This window comes from Molothrus ater, chromosome 1, assembly GCF_012460135.2.
Source record: "Molothrus ater isolate BHLD 08-10-18 breed brown headed cowbird chromosome 1, BPBGC_Mater_1.1, whole genome shotgun sequence".
Lineage (NCBI taxonomy): Eukaryota > Metazoa > Chordata > Aves > Passeriformes > Icteridae > Molothrus > Molothrus ater.
Genome location: NC_050478.2, coordinates 110,459,246 through 110,479,168, shown reverse-complemented (window position 1 = coordinate 110,479,168; position 19,923 = coordinate 110,459,246). Strand labels below are relative to the sequence as shown.

The 19,923-nt window shown below is 39.0% G+C and overlaps 1 protein-coding gene across 4 annotated transcripts in view; it reads left to right on the top strand.

Moving 5' to 3' along the window:
• The window catches only part of NOL4 (nucleolar protein 4), a 187,822-nt gene that overhangs the window by 70,356 nt on the left and 97,543 nt on the right, over positions 1–19,923 (top strand). Inside the window, exon 1 of one of the 4 annotated variants that reach the window (XM_036402979.2) lies at positions 17,798–17,919. The exons of the other annotated variants lie outside the window; for them this stretch is intronic. The gene's annotated coding sequence lies outside the window, so the exon portion shown is untranslated. Of the gene's footprint in view, positions 1–17,797; positions 17,920–19,923 lie in introns of those variants that run through there. 4 annotated transcript variants of the gene reach the window in all.

Here is a 19,923-nt window from a genome sequence, read left to right as displayed (position 1 = left end):
CAGCATATGAAGGAGATCACACAGAACTCTGTTGAACAATTTTGACTTAGAGTGTTTTGGATTTAGTGTGAAGGTGTACTGCTATGTGAGGGAGACAGCTACTCTAAATCTGAAGTGTATCTGAAAGAAATAGTATGAGAAAACTAACTAAAGTGAAGTCTCTTAATGGGCAAGTGGGAGGCCCTCAGGCAATGAGAATTTGATTTTAATACTGCTTTCTTACTAATACTGTATGAGTCTAAGTGTTTCTTCTTAGGAGATAAACCCCCTTGATTGCCTGAGAGAAAAAGATAGTTAATACCATCTGTAAAAGCCATTAAGTGTTTGTTAGGCCTAAATATCACAAAAGCCTTTTAACTAGTCACACAAGCAGAAAGGATAAGATGGCTAATATGCAGATATATTCATATAGATTGTCCTCTTTGCCTTTCTGGATTTGGTGGAAAATCTGACTCTTTCATACTGAGGAGTGTGGGAAAGATAAAAACTGTAAATCTATACCCCAGCTCCTGAACTGCATTTTAGATAATGAAGGGGAATGTAATGTCATGACAAAAACTTTAAATAAGCAAATTAAATGAGTAAAAGCTTCAACTTTACAGCTGAGTGTCCCTTATTCAGCCATGAAATCCATGTCTTTGAGATTGCATTAAGCTAATGTAGACTGATTTTTTCAAAGGTCATTGAGACTTGCCCTTTACTGGTTCCTTTACTGAATCACTGCAGGGGGATCCTAGCTATTTTACACTTGCTGATAGGCACTGCAATATGACAGTTTAGCCAAAATGAATGCAAAATCATTAAAAAGGATATTATACTAAATACTGACAATGTCTGGCTCTACCTATGACTCCAGCTCTCTTGCTTGGAGTCATGGCTAGCTACACCATGTGACAATGTCCTCCTGTCCCACAGCTGCTAGCCCAGACTGGGCATGGTCTCAAGCCCTCTGCAGACCAGTTCTGACTTGCAGGTCTGAGGTGTCTCCAAGCAGGGTGTGTGGGCAGAGTGAGGACTCATGCCCTGGAGGGGGAGCCATGAAGTGCTTCCCTGTTCCTTTTAAAACTTGATTTCTAAATAGGTCCCTCAGAATGTTTGGCAAATATTTATGTATTAATCTCAGAAAATTTTAAAACATCCACTGCTGATTCAGAATTGGGTTTTGATGACTGAATTTGCAAAGGTATTTAAAGCTATGTAATTTTCTCTAAAAATCAATGAGAACCAGGTCTCTATCTACTCCCTGTGTAAGAGTTGTGAAATAATGCAGGCATTTACTATGGGTTAATAACTCTAAAAAAAAATTGCTGCAGTTTTTCTTTTATGAATTTTCTCCTGTTTTGTTTTCTGAAGAGCATATTTGTATTTAAAAACATAATGTAACCATCAATTACTGTAATAGCCACTAGAGGTCTACTGATATCAAAATTCCACCAACATCAATTATTTCTGCAAGTATCAAAAATGTTTAATCCAAAAGAAAATGCTTCTTATTAAATATAGTTTTCTTTGTGAGGTGTATAATTTAAATTATCTGAATTTTAGCCCCTGAGAGTTGTTTTTAATTAAGTTATATTTAACTGAAGTAGGGAAGAATTGAAATGTAAAACTCACAACTGAAGAGTGACTTTGAAAATTGCCAACTATATTCACACATGTAGGTATATTAAAATATATTTCACTGGATAGAATATATTTCTTAGTGGCTGACCTTGAAGCAAACAATATTTTAATGAAATTTTTCTACAATTAGTGGCTTCTTATGGCATTATTGAATTCTATATGCCTCTGAGGATTTTTTTTATTTCTCAGGAAATAAATCAATCTTCAAACCTTCTTTTCTGTGACTGTAGTATGATACCTTGTAAATTTCTAACAGCAAGTGGGAAGTAGATTTTACTGCCTTTCCTTTAGGTCTAGTTATTCATCACAAGAACATGAATGTACTCAGTGGGACAAAAGGGATAAAAAGTAACATTAAGGACTTTTTTCCAGTCACTTCCCCAGCAGGTGACAAATACTTCTTCTTGGTCAAAACAAATACAAAACCCAAAACCAAACAAAATGGGTAAATTGCAATTCTCTGTGATTCATGAGCTCCTTACCTAATGTTTGCAGGAATTCAAGCTGGGGCGTGAGAAGATCCCTTTGAGATCTAGCTAATGGTTAAACATGACTGTATGTTCCTATTCAGCAAAATGTTTTACATCCTTTTTGTTGTGGCCTAACAAGTCATGGAACAGTAGCCTGTGAGTTTCAGAAGAAGGGTAAGACTCCTCAGATCTCATCTAATAGTGCTTCCTGTTTGGTGTGGGACAAGTGGAGATACTTTGGTTTTTTGCTATTTTTTTTGAAAGAAGGTGGTATCACAGGCAGTGTCACAAAAGCAGCTGCAAAGGATACAAACAAGGCCTGATTCAGAACATTTGTAAAACTTTCCTACACTTAACTGTGTTGGGTGCTTTGTTCAACTGACATGCATCTTGGAAATATTTATTGTATATTGTGTAAGTGCTGGGTCTTGTAGTGAAATATTGTTTGTTTTCTGACTGTATTGTGACTGCTGTACTCCCCCAGTTCTTAGCCTAATGCTGTCTCTTCCCTGTGCATGGTTTTCCTCACTCATTGAAAGATGAGGGCTGTGACAATGTAGTGACTTCAGTTAGTTCTGTGTGTGAAGTCAGTAGCTTATGGCTGAGAGCTAAGGTAAAGGAAAACCTACAAAGTGTATATCTTTTTTCAGACTATTTATTATACTGGGAAAAAATCTGATGGATTCATCTGTCAACCTTAATATTTATTAAGGTATTCGGACCTGCCTCTCACTAGTCAGAGTGCTTGTTATGAGTATACCTCTTTAATAGGAGAGGAAATTGTTAGTGTGATAGCAGAATAACTCAGTGTAAATGATTAACTAAGGTTTTCCATAAACCTGTGTGTAAATGTCCACTGTGCACATAAGTCATGCCCAAGATAGTTCTCACTTATTGCACTTTATGAAAATATTTAATTTCTCTCCATCTTCAGTTTAAAGAGGAAATGCCACATGGAGAGGGCAAAGCTTTCCTTAAGAAAGAGCAGTGAAATTAGTTCTTTTCAGAATAACCTTACTTTCTTCATTGGACTGTTGGAAATAAGTAAGTCCTTTGCATGAAAGGCAAAAGAGCAGTTTCATTCAAGACATTTCTAGGAGGTGTTTCTCTGCAGGAGTGTGGAAGCAGCATCCCAACAGGGATTCCCCTGAGAGAGCAGGTGGTGGAGCTGCTCTGCCCTTTGCAGCAGTTCAGGGGAAGGGTAGTTTGAAGTTGCTGTCAGGACTCCAAAGAAGTCTTTTCAGTGAAGCTGGTTAGAGCAAAACAGATTTAGCCAGAGTAGCAGGGAAAAGTGAGGAAAAGGAAAAGGGTGCATTCTCCAGCCATTTGTCCATCCTGTTCATTAGCATCCATTCACCACCTCATAGCTCCAGCATGAAAAATTATTTTATCTGTTTTCATCTAGTTGAAAACTACAGATAATTATAATTGTTATTACTGTTGCTACTGTTATTAATGTTATCATCATCATCATCATCTCTCTTAATAGTCCCTAGAAACTCTTCTGGTGCTAGGTCCACAGGTCCACACGCAGACTTTGTGGTGACTGTAGTTGTTCCTAAAGTGCTGGGCAACAGGCAAAATACTGTGACTGTCTGGCTTTCCTCCTGAACATCCCATACTCGAGAGGAATGAATGCTGAAAAATGATTAGTTGTGAGGGACAGAAAAGATACAAGATACACCATGGGCATGGGCTATTATGTTTTTCATATTTAAGTAAAAGCAGATGTAAGCTATGTGAGGCTAATGGGGCATTACTTACAGGGTTTCAATGTAGCAAAACTAATGGGAACATTTTTCTTCTCAGCTCTAAAATGTAGTGTTTAAATGGAATTATATGGCAGAAAGGGTGGAGCCAGCATGGCATTTTCTCCAGATGTTTAAATTCCCAGATATTCTTTTGCCAGAGCTGGTGATTTCTCTCTTCAAAGCTTTATTCCCTGTGTCTATGTCAGCAGTATGGTGAACACCTTCACAGTCTCATTTTTGTTTCTGCAAGTAACGGGTTTGGGGGGAGAAAAGAATATTTGGACTTGGAAAATGCACCTTACTGTCATCTTTCCCCTGGGTAGAATGGGGCAAATTTCCATCCTCTGGCTTCCTTTCTCTGCAAGAAGAGGATGAGGAGTCAAAAGGCAGTTCATTAGCACTTGCTATGCTCACTACTATCTCAGGCTGGGACCTCTGCCAGAACAAAGGCATTAGAAGCAGATGAGAGGAATACTGTTCACTACAAGAAACACAGCCCTTTCTCACACTGGCAGATATAGAATCATAGAAGTTGTTGGAAAAGATCATTGAGTCCAACACTAACCCAGCACTGCCAACTCTGCCACTAAATCATGTCCCTAAGTGCCACATCCATATTTCTTTTAAATACTCAACCATTTCTCTGGGCAGCATGTTCCAATGCTTGACAACCCTTTTTCTGAAGAAACTGTTCCTCTATAACGCCCCTCACACAACCTGAGGCCATTTCCTCTTGTCCTGTCATTTGTTACCTGGAAGAACAGACTGACTGCCACAACCTCCTTTCATGTAGTTGTAGAGTACCTGCCTTTCCTTAATCCATTCTGACTGGGCCTGATCCCTTGGTTGGTCTGTATGTTCTGTGTCATTATCTGCTCCATGACCTTCCCTAGCTCTGAGGTCAGACTGACAGGTCAGTGGTTCCCCAGATCCTCTTTCTGGCCCTTCTTGTAGGTGCGTGTCACACTGGCCAACCTCCACTCACCTGGAACATCTGTGATTAGCCAGGACTGCTGGTAAATGATGGAAGGCAGCTTGCTTAGCACTTCAGCCACCCCCCTCAGTACCTTTGGGTGGATTTTATTGGCTCTGTGTGTGTATCTAAGTGGTTTGTCTTTGGCCCTTCTAATTTTCTCCTTCTATATTCTCGTGACATACTTGTAGCCCTCCTGAGTTGCCTACCACTTCTTCCAAAGGTCATAAACTCCCCTTTTTCCCCTGAGCTCCAGCTAAATAGCTCTGTACAGTCAGATAGGTCTTCTTTCTCATGAGCTCATTTTTCTGCACTTGAGGACGGCCTGCTCCTGTGCCTTTGGGATTTCCCTCCTGAAGAAGGTCCAGCCTTTCTGGATTCCTTTACCCTTCAGGACTGCCTCTCAAGGAATGCTATCTACTAGTCCCCTGAACAGGCCAAAGCCTGTCCTCTGGAATTCAAGGTGTTAGTCCTGCCAATATCTCTCCTTACTTCTCCAAGAACTGAAACTATAATTTTGTGATTGTTATGCCCAAGATGGCCTCCAGCCATCACAGCACCCACCAGTCCATCTCTGTTCACAAACAACAGGTCCAGCTGGGCATTTTCCCCAGCTGGCTCAATCACCAGCTCTGTCAGGGGATTTTCTTCTACATTTTCCAGGAACCTCCTAGACTGTCTCCTCCCTGCTGTGTTGTATTTCCATCAATATTTAGATCTGGTAAATCTAAGGATCCCAGGAGAACAACAAATAGTGATAGTGAGACTTCTCCCATATGCCCTTAGACTATTTCATCTGCCTCTTCATCCTGTTTGGGTGGCCTATAACAGACTCCCAACATCACACCTGCCTTGCTGGCCTTCCCCTTCATTCTTACCCAAAACCACTCAGCTGTATCACCACCATCATCAAGCCCTAGTTGTTCCTCCTGCACAATGGCTTCCAGCTCCTCTTGTTTGTTGCCAACAAGTTTGACTAAATTAACAAGAAGACCTTTTTTGTTTGTTTTGTTTTATTTATCCATTTATTTATTTTTAATTTTTAAATTTCAGTTCTCCAGAAAATGTGGTTGAATTTTAGGAGAGCTGTAAGCAGAAATGCTCATTCAAGCAAGACTCACTGGAACAATTAAATGAAATGCAAAAATACATTTTGCTAAACAGTGCAGATTTGGGGATTTACTTATTTATTCATAAATTATTACTCTTGTAATTTTGAGAATCTTGGGCTTCTAATTTGGGGCACTTGATATCATGACAGTGAAACTTACGGATAAGTAATTCAGGTTTCTGAAGTTCTTTTCACTTAATCTGTGAAATCAGAATTTGGCAACTTAAATTAGATGCTGTGTTCATATAAAATGCATTTCTTAAATACCAGGGATACAGTGAACTGGATATGGATACTATGCTGGAAAAAGCCATAATTGGTGGTGGTTTTATTGACCAAATCGACATACTGTGTATTTCACTTAAGGCTAGAGTGTCTATAAATTAAATAGCCTCAGGCCTGTGGCTTAGAGGCAGGACCTGGGTTTGTGTGCTGCAAGTTGGGTGAAAGAAAGCCTTGGAAAGGGTTTCCCTCTGGTATAGAGTAATATACATATAAATATATGAAGGGAAAAGACAACTTTTCTATATACTGTAGATTCAGTGACTGGAATACTAATATCCCTGTGTGAAGCCTTCACTTGCTGTGACAGCCTAATGAGCCACTGACAGTGGCTGTCTGCTTGTCCTGAGTGAATGTCCTGCATTATGTTGTTTGTGTTGTGCTGCAGGATGCTGAAGTGTGGTTGTCTGACTGCTGTCCCCTCGGGAGGCTCAGGAAGAGATGTACTGGATCTCCCAGGAGGCTATCCTCAGAAATAGTTTTCTACCTAAATAAGTAACATCTCCTGGGGATCTTCTAGAATAGTAACCAGTGCATGACTGCCAATATCTTTTCATACTGTGAAATTTTAAAGCCTTATCTATAGAGTCAATAATATGAAGACTCAGTTAGGATGCATCCTCTTTTTGGTATATTATCATTTACTGACTGAACAGTTTTGGCTTCTTACCTGTTTGCACATGTAACTTCAGTTTTTCATATACTCCATACTGTTTGAGAATAAGCTTTCTTAAGGCTTTATTCTTATTTACCATACAAAAGCTGAGGTCATCTGTGATGTATTCTTTGATATTTCTTAGAGGTGTATGCTAAACACAGGAGGGAAGAGTTTAAAGAGTTTAAATTTTGCTGTATTCCTGTGTAGGTTTTGTTAGCTGGAAATGTATATCTGTGTATCCTGACAGTCTGTAGTGTGAGTCCAGTTCATCAGAGCCACTGATGTGAACTTTAAAAACAGCTTGTATGTCTTTCTGCAGAAGAATTTGATAGCTTTTTATGGAAGAGGAGCAGATTTGGACTTCTCAATCTACAGCTTGTTAATCTTTTATACATAAATTGATTTCATATTTGTACACTTAGGGAGAAATGTTAGCTAAAATCTTCTCTGCTTCTTAAAACTCTGTTTAAACACTGCAAAAAATTTGCATACAGAATATGAATTCATTATCGTGTTACATTCTGTGTGCTTCCTTGAACTCAATTGCATTATCACACCTTGAAAACTGATGTTACAAAACAAATACTATCACAAAATGATCTAGGCCTAGAGAAGACATTATGAAGAAGGTGTATAAAAGAGTTGTGAAATTAAGAGACATTAAATAAACTCCTGGACATTTCATTTTAGGGAAAAGTATGCCTGAGGGAGTGGTATGGCAGAGGTTTGTACAGTTGTAAGTGGTGTGTAGTGGTAAACATGGTGTTATTCTATACTGTTTCCCATACTGTAAAAATTGGGTCACAATAAAATGATCAAGCAGTGAGATCATAAAAATCTAAAAAAGGCATTTTCGCACATGGGCAATCACTAAGTTGAGGTATTAGTGTAATAATGTGTTCAGAAGCAAAAAACCCTGAAGTGGACATAGTCTTAAAGCATAGATCAACTGATGGCTATTCAATATGTTTTTTAAAAACTTCTCTCAGAGAAGATGATAAAGCATTGATTGCTGAAAGCTGCAAGGATGTAGTAGGAGAGAAATCGTGGTATTTTGCCATTTGTATGGTCTTCTGCCCGACATCTGCTTAAAATTGAGATATTTGGCCAGATGAATCTTTGCTTGACCCACTGTGATTATTTGTGCTTGTTTTTAGATTGCCAGACATTACATCTAGATGTCAAATACTTGATGGAATACACTGCATAGTATCAAGGAAACAAAGTCCTGCAAATAAAATAAGCGAGGGGATTCCCTTCACCTAGCAGAGCATCAGAGAGACTGTAGCAAAACAGGAAGAAAAGGCAGTGTTCAGTTGCACACTGTATTGCAAGTCTGCTGTTTGATTTTTGGTCTATGTTGTCCTAATTATCCTCATGAACCAACATAAACACTGAGTGTGACCTAAATCTTTGTTTTACCTCTTCTAATTGCTTAATACACTTTTTGTCATCAGTGAAGTGGAATTCTTTACTGAAAAGCCTCTGATTATTTTGTGCTAACATGCTCAATTCAACCATCCTGAGGCTTTTTAGAGTCTGTTACTGCTGACGGTTTGCGACTCTGTTTTTTTAAATGGAGACTATGTTATTAGATATACCAGGAATTACACAGAGAAATAAATGAACCTCTGAAAAAAATTACCCTTGCTGGTGTGGTAGAAAAAAATAGCTTAACAGCAAAAGTAGGTTTATGGAAGTAACCAGTGTGCAATCTCTGCCCGGTCATGAGAGGGGGAGATGCAGATTCAGGGATTCAAAGGGTTTGCATTTCTTTTCTAATAATCTTTGCCCTGGTCAGATCTCTTGATTTTTTGGTCTTGGTTCTTGTCTGGAGAATGGAAGGGATAATATTGCTTTAAATCCATGTATTTTCTCTCTTGCCCTGCTTGATCCAGCAGTAACCTTCTAGGCCAGGGGTTTTATGAGAACTCACATGTATGGGTACAATGGTGCCATAATGGTGACCTGATACAAGCAGGAGTGTGTAAGTCCTAATGCAGACACCTGTACGTATATGTTAAGCAGAAATTCTAAAAAAAACCCCAGACTAACCAACCGAAAGAAGAACTAGTTGAGGACAAAGAATAGGCAGGTCCTTGGCTCTTCATTTCAGTCCCTTTTATTCTCTGTTTATTTCCCCTCTTGTATACCACTGATGCTGACTTTCTTTTCCTTAACCTTTCTCAGATGGCAAGAGCAATCTCTCTAAAACAAAAGCCTGTCGCAGTTAGGAGATGCTCATTAAAAGAAAAAGTAAACTGTGAGGGGTCACTGCCTGGTCTGCATGTGCCTGCCTCCCCCAAAGAGGCACTGAAGTGCTTAGGCGTGTTCCTCAGGGGTTGCACCGTGCTGCAGCTGGAGCTGCTTGTGCCCAGCCTCATCCCCCTCTTTGTGCAGAGAGTGACACACTCCTACATGCCTGGGAGGCAGAGCTCAGTGGAGACGCAGGTGTTGCAGGCAGCCCTGCAAGATGTACCTACTGGCAATGTCAAACCAGTGTACCAGCTCTGCAAAAGCAAACCAGAGGCACACATCCAGCCTTCTCATGAGGAACCAGCACCCCAGGGCACTGGTGTTAGTGATTCTCTGTGTATCCTTGACCTTTTAGTGATTTGGTGGCAGGAAACGTGAACAAAAATTTTAAAAAAAGAAAATCAAAGGGACTTTATTACTGAAAATCTGTAAGTCTGAGATGCAGGATAAAAATGTTGCCATTCTCATTTTGATATAATCAAAGCCTTTATGTAATGTGAACGTTGGTGGGGAGCAGTCTCCCTGAATCGTGTTTACTGGTGGGAGTTTCAGAACTGATGGGTGGGTGGGAGCTAACAATAACCCCCCCCCCACATCCCTCTGCTGCACTGCATGGATGGGACCAGGCTGGCAGCAATAGGCATTAATATTACCCTCATCTCTTTGGTCTTGCATGGGGGACATTAGGCTTGTTGGTGTTTCTGTTTTAGAGGATATGCTGTGGATGTGATATCCCTTTCTCACTCCCATTCCTCCTCCATGGTGAGTACTCTTAGGTCAGTTTTATGGCACTATACCCCCTCTGTCCCTGTTAGATATTCTTTAACATTGACATCTATCTGTGAGCATTAGCTAGTAGATGGAGTAAGCAGAGATTTTGGCCCAGGTAGTGCTCTCATGTCTCAACTTCATTTGTTTGTCTTTCTTATCTACAGTGCCTAAGTGGTTTGCTTCAGGGTAGATGTCCTTGGAATATTTTCTTCATATCATTCTTTGAGTCTAATGCCAGCTGTTCTGAATCAGTCAACTGCCTTCTCTTCTGGTGATGTAAGATAACAATTTAAATGAGAATTACATAATACCCCTCTAGAAATTAGTTTAGCTGTTGCATCTATCAGGTCCAAAGAATTATTCTTTCTATACCTGCTGATGAAGCTTAACAGCACTTTGGAACAAGGTGGAAAACTCAAGGGGAAGTAAAGTTTTCTTCACACTCTTCCTTATGCCCTTTTGAAATGTTATTGCTTCATCATCTCATAGAAGTCTTCCAGAGGTGCACCTCCTAGCAAAGCAAAGAACCAATGCAGGTATTTGGATACAGATCAGCTGTGCTTAGAAGTTTGTATCTAATAGTTTGTGAACTATCTGTTTTACAGCTTGCACTTTCTTTCTCTTCACCTTATTCTCTTCTTCAGTTGTCATTCAGCAGCCATGGGGTAACTTGAGTAAATTTCTTTAAAATACACTGATGTCCACTGAACCAGAATGAAAATGTGAATTTTCAATTTGTTTCCCATATTGGGTGTTCCTTGAGTATGATGCTCTGTCAAGCCAGAGCTGGATAGCATATCCTTCTTGCTTCTTTATAGACAAGCAAAGAAATAGAACATAAGCTGCTTCACTTTCAATCTTGATCTTCATGGTCTTATACCAAGTATTTATCCTTAGATTTTTAAAGATAAATAACTGGGATGCTTTTTTGTCATTTTTCTGGGCCATTACCTTTTAGTATTACCTGATCTCGATTTCTCCGTGTTTGTCATAAATGGCAACTCCATGAGAAACATAATCAGCAAATAAGGTTTATGTAAACTTTGTTATTTACCGTGATCTTTAAGACAGAAATGATTTAAAATGTTTTCTCCTGCTCTGAATTCCTAATTAGTATAGTGACAGAACAAGGGGAAATGGCTTTCAACTGAAAAAGGGTCCATTTAGATTAGATATTAGGGAAAAATTATTTCCTGCCAGGGTGGTGAGGCACTGGAACAGGTTGTTCTAGAGATGCTGCACATGCCCCATCCCTGGAAGTGTTCAAGGCCTCAGGATGGAGGTGACTTTGACTTCAGCTACCTGGTCTAGTGGAAGGCATCACTGCTCATGCCATAGGGGTTAGATTTAGAGGATTTTTAATGTTCCTTCCAAGCCAGACTACTCTATGCTTCTGTTATTCTGTGAAAGCCATTCAGGGAGCTTTAAATGGAAGATCTGCCTGGCATGATTGAGAAAGGGGAATTTCTGGCCTTTCCAAATTGTTTACAGAAACTTCAGTCATCTCACTATATGTTTTTGCATCCATTTCCAACTTTAATGTCAGTGTCTTTCTCCTCAACAGTAAGCTAAATTGATATATATGGGAAAAGAAGCTGTACATTTCTAAAAAGACCAAGTATTAAATAATTGGAAACCAGACTTCCTGTTACATTGAAAACAGACCTAAACACGTTTAAACACAGAAATGCACAGGCGGTCATCCATAGTACCATAGTGACATGATTTGGAGTAATAAGAAGGAAATTTGATGCAGCTTCTAAAATTAATTTCATTTGAAACTGTGAGCACTACAAAAAGCATTTATCATACTGATAATTTCCCATAATGTCATAAATATGAGCAATGAAGCAGAAGTTGCTTCAATAAAGCTAATCTAGATTAGGTTTTCCTTTCTTAACTAAAGGTAGTATTTGAATTTCTTTAATGCTCAAACAATAAAAACTTAGATTTCCTGGATTTTTAAAATCAGCTAAAAAGTCAGACTGCAGAGTGTGTCACAGAGACGCTGCTTTCAGAGTGAAGAGATGAATACTGAAAGAATAAAGCAATAAATACCCTGGAGGTATTTTTTTTTGTCTGAAAATTACTGCATGATACTTTGCTCATTTGTATAGCTTATGCACAAAGACATGAGCTTGTAGAGCAAAATTCATAATAATAAACAGAAATCAGTTAGCTTCTTTAATAGTGTTAAATGTAAATATAAGAATCTGAGAACAATAGAATATCTCAAGTTTAAAGAGACACATAAGAATCATCAAGTCCAACTCCTTGAGCTGTCAGAACTCACAGAACTGTCTAAACCTAAATCATATCACTGAGAGCGTCATCCAGACACTCCTTGAACTCTGGCATGTTTTGTGCTATAAATTCAAAGGTATACTTCAACTCTGTATAACAGCAAGAACACTGAGCTTGCAAAACATGAGTTTGTAAATGAGCTTTTTTATCTCAGAGGGTTGAACATTTTCATTTGTCCAAATTTACATGGTGCTAAATGCAACCTTTTTGTCATAGTACCCACATAGTATTTAATTTAAATATTTTAAGTACACATGCTTTGAATTTCCTAACTGAGAATGTTGAGCTTCAGGTTCACACTTAATTTTCTGTCTACCTAAAATGTATCTGACCTTCAAAGCATCTTGCTTTGAAATGGAAGATAGCAGATGTGCATCTTGCAATGCTGGCGCTGGTATCCAGGGTACTGCAGATGAAAAAAATCAGAGATCTTCACTTGAAAGATTGGTACAAAACTGTCCTGAAGAACAGGGCTTCTCTGCAGGAGCACAGTAACACAAGGTGCTGTGCCCAACATCAGGAGGAATTTCTTCATGGAAAGGATTTTTAAACATTGGAATGGACTGTCCAGAGAGGTGGTGGAGTCACTGTCTCTGGAGGTGTTCGAGAAATGACTGCATTGTCACCTTGTGACAAGGTGCTTATTGGTTAAAGGTTGGACCCAATGATTTAGAGATCTTTTTCAACCTAATTGATTCCAGAATTCTGTGACAATGGAGCTGGATGGTGGGAGGGTAAGTCAGGGAAATGCACTCCCTTTCTTCTCCATCATGCCTGTGGCTGTTGGCTTGTGTCACTGTTGGGAGAGTGTATCTGTATCTGTTCTTTTCCTCTTGCAGGAGTGTGCTAAGGGCTTATTGCTGGAAATATAATGTATTTCAAAGTCAGTGTTATTTTCTATATATCCTCTTTTTGAATAAGAATGTCCATCAGACAGAAGTATGGTGAAATCTTTTATTATTGCTCTTGCTCACCAGAGACTGTACTGCCACAAAGTAGTCAAGGTAACTCACAGAATCATGGAATAAGTGAGTTTGGAAGGCTCCTCTGGAGATTTCTCAGTTCAGTTCTGCTGCCTCTTTAGAAAAGTTATGAAATTCAGTTTTTAGAAGCTGTATAAGCAACAAACATTTGAAACAGCACCTTTATATTTTCTAGGCCTCTCCACCACTCCCAATTTGATTAAGTAATCTTAAAGATCTAGAGAAAAGAACATCCTACTGAGACATCTGACCTCTTCTTGCACTTATGATTTCAGTGTAGAAGTAATTTAATGTCGTTCAGTGTTGTCCACGTCTCACAATTGGGTGGCTTTATCCCTTCAGCAAGTACTTCTACATTTGCACTATGGTTATAAAATGCAAAGCATTTGCTTAAGGAGATAAAATTCTATTACAATTTTACAAGTACAGGCTGTTTTAGTTTTTCTGTATAAGTTCCTTTGGCTATTAGAATGAAATCACAGTGCTCTTTATCATTTTGCAAATTAAAAAAGCCTGTCTTCTGAGAAGTGTCATTACTTCCAAAATAATTTGATTCAAAGGTCATGAACATTTATTCTGCTGATACCTACTCCTATTTGTAAACCTTGAGTAAAGTCAGTGAACTGAGAGGAACCTACAAGGAGGGGAAAAGAAGTGTGAGAGGTGCTGGAAATATGTCCCAATTGACTAAGTGATCCAGTGGTAAAATTATAGGTGGGAAGTGCTTAATTGTATGACACATTTAACAAACCCCACAAACCAGATTGTGTTTAAGAACAATTTTGTTACAGTCTTGAGGCAAAGAAGAAAAAACATCATTTTCATTTACAAATTCAGGTGTATGCAGGTGATTAGCTCTGTACCAGTAGTTCTGTGCTTAGAAGATGAAGTCTGTGTTTGCTGTCAGGAGGTGGTGGTACAGCTTGCACTGGGTGCAGGCTGCTGCTTGATGTATCCCTGCACAAGAACTGAAGGTCACTCTGTTCCGTATGACCAATTCATCTGGCAAAAGCAGGATTGCAGTTTCCAAGGTATATTTTAGAAGAGAAGGGAAAAGGGTAGGAAATTAGGGGATTTAAAACCCCAAATTGCAGGTTTCATCCTGTAAAGTACTGGGCACTGTTCCTCTATTTCAGCAAGACTTAAATGTGCTTAAACCCGTTGTTCAGGGCTCAGCATTTAGCGCTGTTTAATCTCAAATGAATAGTTCTTAAAAAGCAGAGTGATATTTTCTTTCATGCACAGAATTCAAAGGATTCTATGAACAGCTATGTATAAAAATTATATTATAAAATTGAGAATTCAATTATGATTTCACAGTTAAGCATGATAAAGAAAAAGGAAATCAGAACAAAAGCCGTCCCTTTCTCATGTCCACCTTTCTTGTTGAATCTCTGTATAGTTTTATTTTCCTGTCTTTTTTCTTGTTTATTTTCAATGTGAAATCCTCAGACTCTTCATTTGAGGTCAAAGCTGTGAACTTATGCAGAAACATAGGACAAGATGTGTCCTCTGACCTTCCACATCTTGTTTTTAAGCTGTGAGTGTCCTATTGAGAGGAAAAGGGGCTGTTGTGTATTCACCACTCATCCTCTTACAAGCAAGAGGGTAAACAAAGAGCAAAATTCAGACTCCAGTCTTGATAAAGGTAGATTCTACCTTTGAAAAAGCTGGGAGAGACCTAAGAGATTGGTGGGGGCATTTTCTGCTAAGGACCTAGAGCTGGTTATTCTACTCGAGCCTTAGAAATGTGCTGCTCTGCTTCTGGGATGTTACACTTAAGCGTTGTTTCTCAGAGTAGACCACTTACATATATGTCCTCAGCTTTCATTTTATCTTATCCCCTGTTGTGGCATGTTCCACCTGGGTTCACTAAAACAGTTGCCTTTTCCTGGATATACCCAGGGATATACGGATACAATAAGAATACCTGTAAGCTCTTGGATGTTCCAGGAGATCTTCAAATTTAACTCATTTAAATTCCTTTTGTTACTTCACATCTATGTAAGAGCATGTGTTCCTGCTGAGAGAATGATTTGGGTATTCATCTGAAATAAAACACAAGAAGTTTTTGCTAGAAATGAAAAGAATGTGGTCAGGAATAGTGTGGGCCAAATTTAGTAACTGGGTGTTACTTTTTTAGAGTGCCAGCAGGGGAATCCATTCCCTATCCAACAACTAAATGAACATAGTACATTTTTGTACCTGGCTGAAAGACTGAATTTCCAGGAACACACGATACAGTATTGTTAAATCGAAGATATGCACATGAACACTGAGAAATGAATGATTGCGTTCTAAGGGCAATATTTACTGCATAGCTTGTGAAACAAAAAAGAAACAGAACCTTACTTTCATTAACCATAATAGTAGTTTAGCTGTTTTCACAGCATTAATCTTGCTGTTAACTGCTCTTTTTAGATTGTGAGGAGACAGCATGTGACAGGAAAAATCTATAACATCATTCAACATCTGATTATATGCCCCTTTTCCTCAAAACCAATTTGCATACCTACAAATATCAGTGTTTCCCACTGGAATTGAAGGTGTAAAATATTGTCTTTCAAGCTGAAAGTTATTTAAGCAAAGATTTTTCAGTATTTGGGAATTCTGGCTGGATGATTTCAAAAGCAAAACCATATGTCGCTTACATGATTTGGCATTTCTCCAGTTGGATAGAACTTGAGTGGAAAAGTGGGAAAAAAAAGTAAAACCTAACACTAATTAGATGATAATAAATACAGGTGCTATACTGTGTGGTGTAATTCATCTTCATAGCAAGCTGTGGGATGAGTCAGAGCCAGCAGATTCTGAGGGATACTGTTGTATGTATATATATTCCTAACACATGGTAAAATCCAAATTAAGGTTAAACTTTAAAGGGTTGTATAACACTGAGACACTTTCCAAGGTTATGGAGGTGTGATATTGCATAGCCTTGGAAAAGGAATTTTACGGGGTTTTTTGGTTGGGTTTTGTCAGAGGGCTTCTCATTGTAAATGCAATCAGTGTAGTATCAGGATAAAACCAGTGATTTGATGATCATTGAGAGATCCTGGCCCAGGCTTCCACATGCCTCTATCCTCCCAGACCTCCCAAAAATTTCCTTACATGTTCCAGTCATCAAGGTGCCTCCCCAACACAGAACCTTCCCTCTCCAGCCAAATTCTTGGCCTTATGTAGTTTGCCAAGATGAAGTTAGTTGTGACTGACCTGCCAACTGTCCTGTACAACGTGCTGTAGAGGGAAAGCTGTTGTACATCTTCCCACTGTTTCATCCACCCCCCCCCCCCCCCCTTCCTGCCCACAGGAGTTCTGGCTAAATGCAACCTCTGGGCTCCTTCCCTTTCTTGTGTCAGAGACCTTTATGGAGGTTCTTTTCTTTTTAAATTTCCAGAGAGAGAAATGGATGCAGATGGTGTGGCTTTGGCTCATCCACAGCCAAGTCTTTTGTACTTGGATAGGTTAAGCTTTTACATATACTGAGGAGACTGGTGTTGCCTGATGATGGGGTGTTCAGTGTGTGGCCACACATGTTACATGCTCAAAAGTGAAGGACAAAGGAGGCAGGATTCCATCCTGGGCAAATGAATGGCTTACAAACCCGATTAGAAACTGAAAATTCTCGGTTGCTGTGGCTTTAAGGTGTAAGATCACTGAGACATGCTTATTTCTGAAATAACAGGAGAAGACACTGGCATGGTCCAGCCCCCAGGAATTTACCACAATAATGTGTGTGTGATTTTGCAAGAGAAATTAAAACACAAAGAAAAACGCTCTGCATGAAAATTTGATCGAGCAATTAAAAATGTGTAAATAATTGAAATGCAGGAGCTTAAAAGCTTTCTATTATTCTCATTGAGAAAAAAAAAATCTTTAAAGTGTAGGATTCAGAAATTATTCTGGGGCTGAAAATAGCTGATATTTACAGTATAGATTACTCAATTTTCTTTTGCCTGATGAACAGGGCTCCCAAAGCTTATTGTGGCTGTTGTGTGGTTTGTATAAGACACGTGGCTGCTGTGCCTTGCTTTTCTCGGTGCCCCCTCCCCCACAAGCAGAACCCTTTGAGCTCCAAACACAGATGTTACACTGTGCTCTTTGTGTGCATGTGTGTGCATGGGCATGTGTGTGTGTGTGAGCATAAAAACGTGCCTAATATGCTGGAAAACTGAAGCTGAAGCACAGGACTGGGCTTATGACCATATTCCAGTGAGATGTTAGTCTGAACAAGAGTAGGACTAATGTGTATGAAAGAGCAGCCGTTTAAAAGCAGCCACGCTTAAATCAGCAATTTAATGTAAGGAGGAATGGCAGTTTCATTAAATAATGCTATGATCTCTCAACCATATTCTTAACTAGTAATCTCCCCACAGCAAAATACATAGCTAATCAACCTCCTAGCCTGTCAGTAAACTTGCAGGGGAATTAAATCCTGGAGGAAGGAGCCCGTAGCCCCGGAGGAAGGCTGAGTGCATGTTTCACTGTCGTCTTTTCAGCTCATCTCAGTGGTCCCACTGCTAGAATGTGCTCTGTTGTCATGGCAACCCCATCTCCTGCTTCCTACAGGAAAGATTAGCTTGTACTGTGCACTGGAGAGAATTTAGGGGAAGTCAAGCTAATCCCTGGGTGCACTGCAAGAGAAAGGTTGGACCTCGCCTGAGGGATGCTGTATCTGCAATGATAGAATTGGCCTGCCACAGACACTGGTATTTAAGTTGAAGAGCAGAATTCACAGTAAGTGTCAGATCCTCCAGAGAGGAATATTGAATGAGGTTTTCTAAGTCTTGGTGAAGACTGTCCCATGCCAGCAGTGGAATGACAGCAGGAGGCTGTGTGTGGAATACCAATATGTTTCACCCGTTCAGGTGGTATTTCAAATATAGATTCAAAGCCTCAGTTCCCTGGAAGCTAGGTGATAAAAATTTAAAACATCATTGTGAGATGCGCACATAGAAACCTAAGCGTGTCTCATTTGGTGCATAAAGCTGAACAAGTGATGAGGAGAGTGCCTTACAAATTGTGTGTGCGCTGTGCAGGGTGCTTAAGAATTCCTGGCTTCTGAAAAATAAGCGGGAAAGCGTGAGGAAACTGTGTGTGCTGCAAACTCAACTGAAAAAGTGCTGAACTATCAAATTAAGCATAAAAAATTACAACTCCTGATGCAGTCTTGTTTTTTCTTCATGTAATAACCCAAACAATGAGGTTTTTAAAGGTGTAGTCAAAATGTGAGCTTTTCTTTGGTGAAAACTCATTTTAATGTAGCTAAATTAAGGTGCTGTGTGACGTGATGTAGCGTATAAAATTTATGTTTGTTTTCTTGCTGGTAGAATTAAACAGAGGATATTCTCAGTTTTCCATTTCTGGTTATTTTAATGTTCTGCCTTTCTTTGATATGATCCTGCATTTCACTTTAAAGATGCTCAGGATTCCCAGCTTTAAACTAGACTGTTTGCAGTAAGATTTTTAACTGTCTGCTTTTTATTCCTGTCAGCCTTTTCTAAACTAATTTTTCCACCAGTTTATAGGTTCAGCCTATGTATTCTTGCATTTTTATTATGCATGCATTTTCTGGTTTTAATCAAAAAAGCCTCTTTATAATTATTTAATGGTTATTTTCTACATAGTCGTACCCTCTAACTTATACCTATTATGCATATGTGTTTTACATGTATGAAATGTATGCGTGCTTGTGTGTCTTTGCAATACATACAAGCATATACATATGCAGACAAGTGGAGTCTTTGTTTTAAGGAGGCCCATGAGTAATTAATGATAATATAACGCTGAGGAAGTTAAAGACCTATTTTCACCTTGCAGGGATAGGTATTTTCCTCCTATCTAAAAAGCTTAGTGCTGAGAAATCCTTGTAAACACACACTCAGTCTGCTTAAAGAAACAGCACATGCTTTATTTCTCAGTATGTCTATAGAGCTAAAAGCAGAATCATCTTGCTGATATGATAAAAGAGCACTGTGTTACCTTTCCAGGGTTTTGGGTCCATGACATGCATAGTTAAGGGACAGTGGTTGTTTTTTTCTCCTCCCTCCCAGGACAACTCAGAAAGAGTCACACATAAGCTGCAGATTGGTTAGCATAAGAACAGTCTTCTCTTCAAACTTCTTTTTTTGGACTGTTTTACCAAATACTGAGAACACTGATAATCAAAGAAACTGTGTCTTCTTTGCAGTTAACAGAGTCAGTAGCCAGTGTACATCTATTATGGAGGACTATAAAATAAACACAAAGGGTATGGAAGATTTAAGTCATCATTTAGGCTGACCCTTGAATCTGTGATGGACATATGGGTGATAGGGATTCCACAGAAATGTCAGGCAAAGTGGGGATCAGGGTAAGAGCAAATTCATCAAATAAATGCTTTTAATTGGAAAGAGCACTATGAAATTATTTCTTGATATGTGTCAAACTAAATCAGTGATTAAAAAGTCCCTTCTGTGATAAAAAACACACTGGGAAAGATTTCCCAGGGGGGTTTCATTGTATATTTTCCCCATCTCTGTGAGGATATGTTTGTGGCTGTTTATAGCCTTTAAAATAACTGAGATTGTTAAATGCACAGATTTTCTACCTTGTGTGTCATTTTATTAAATTAATTAACTGGAAAGTTGGATTTTTAATTTTTATTTTTGTCCCAAGGTGATGATTTGTTTTCTTTTATTTTTCTCCAGTACTTAACTTATGCTAAATGGAGCGACTGGTCAAACATTATCTTATTCTGTT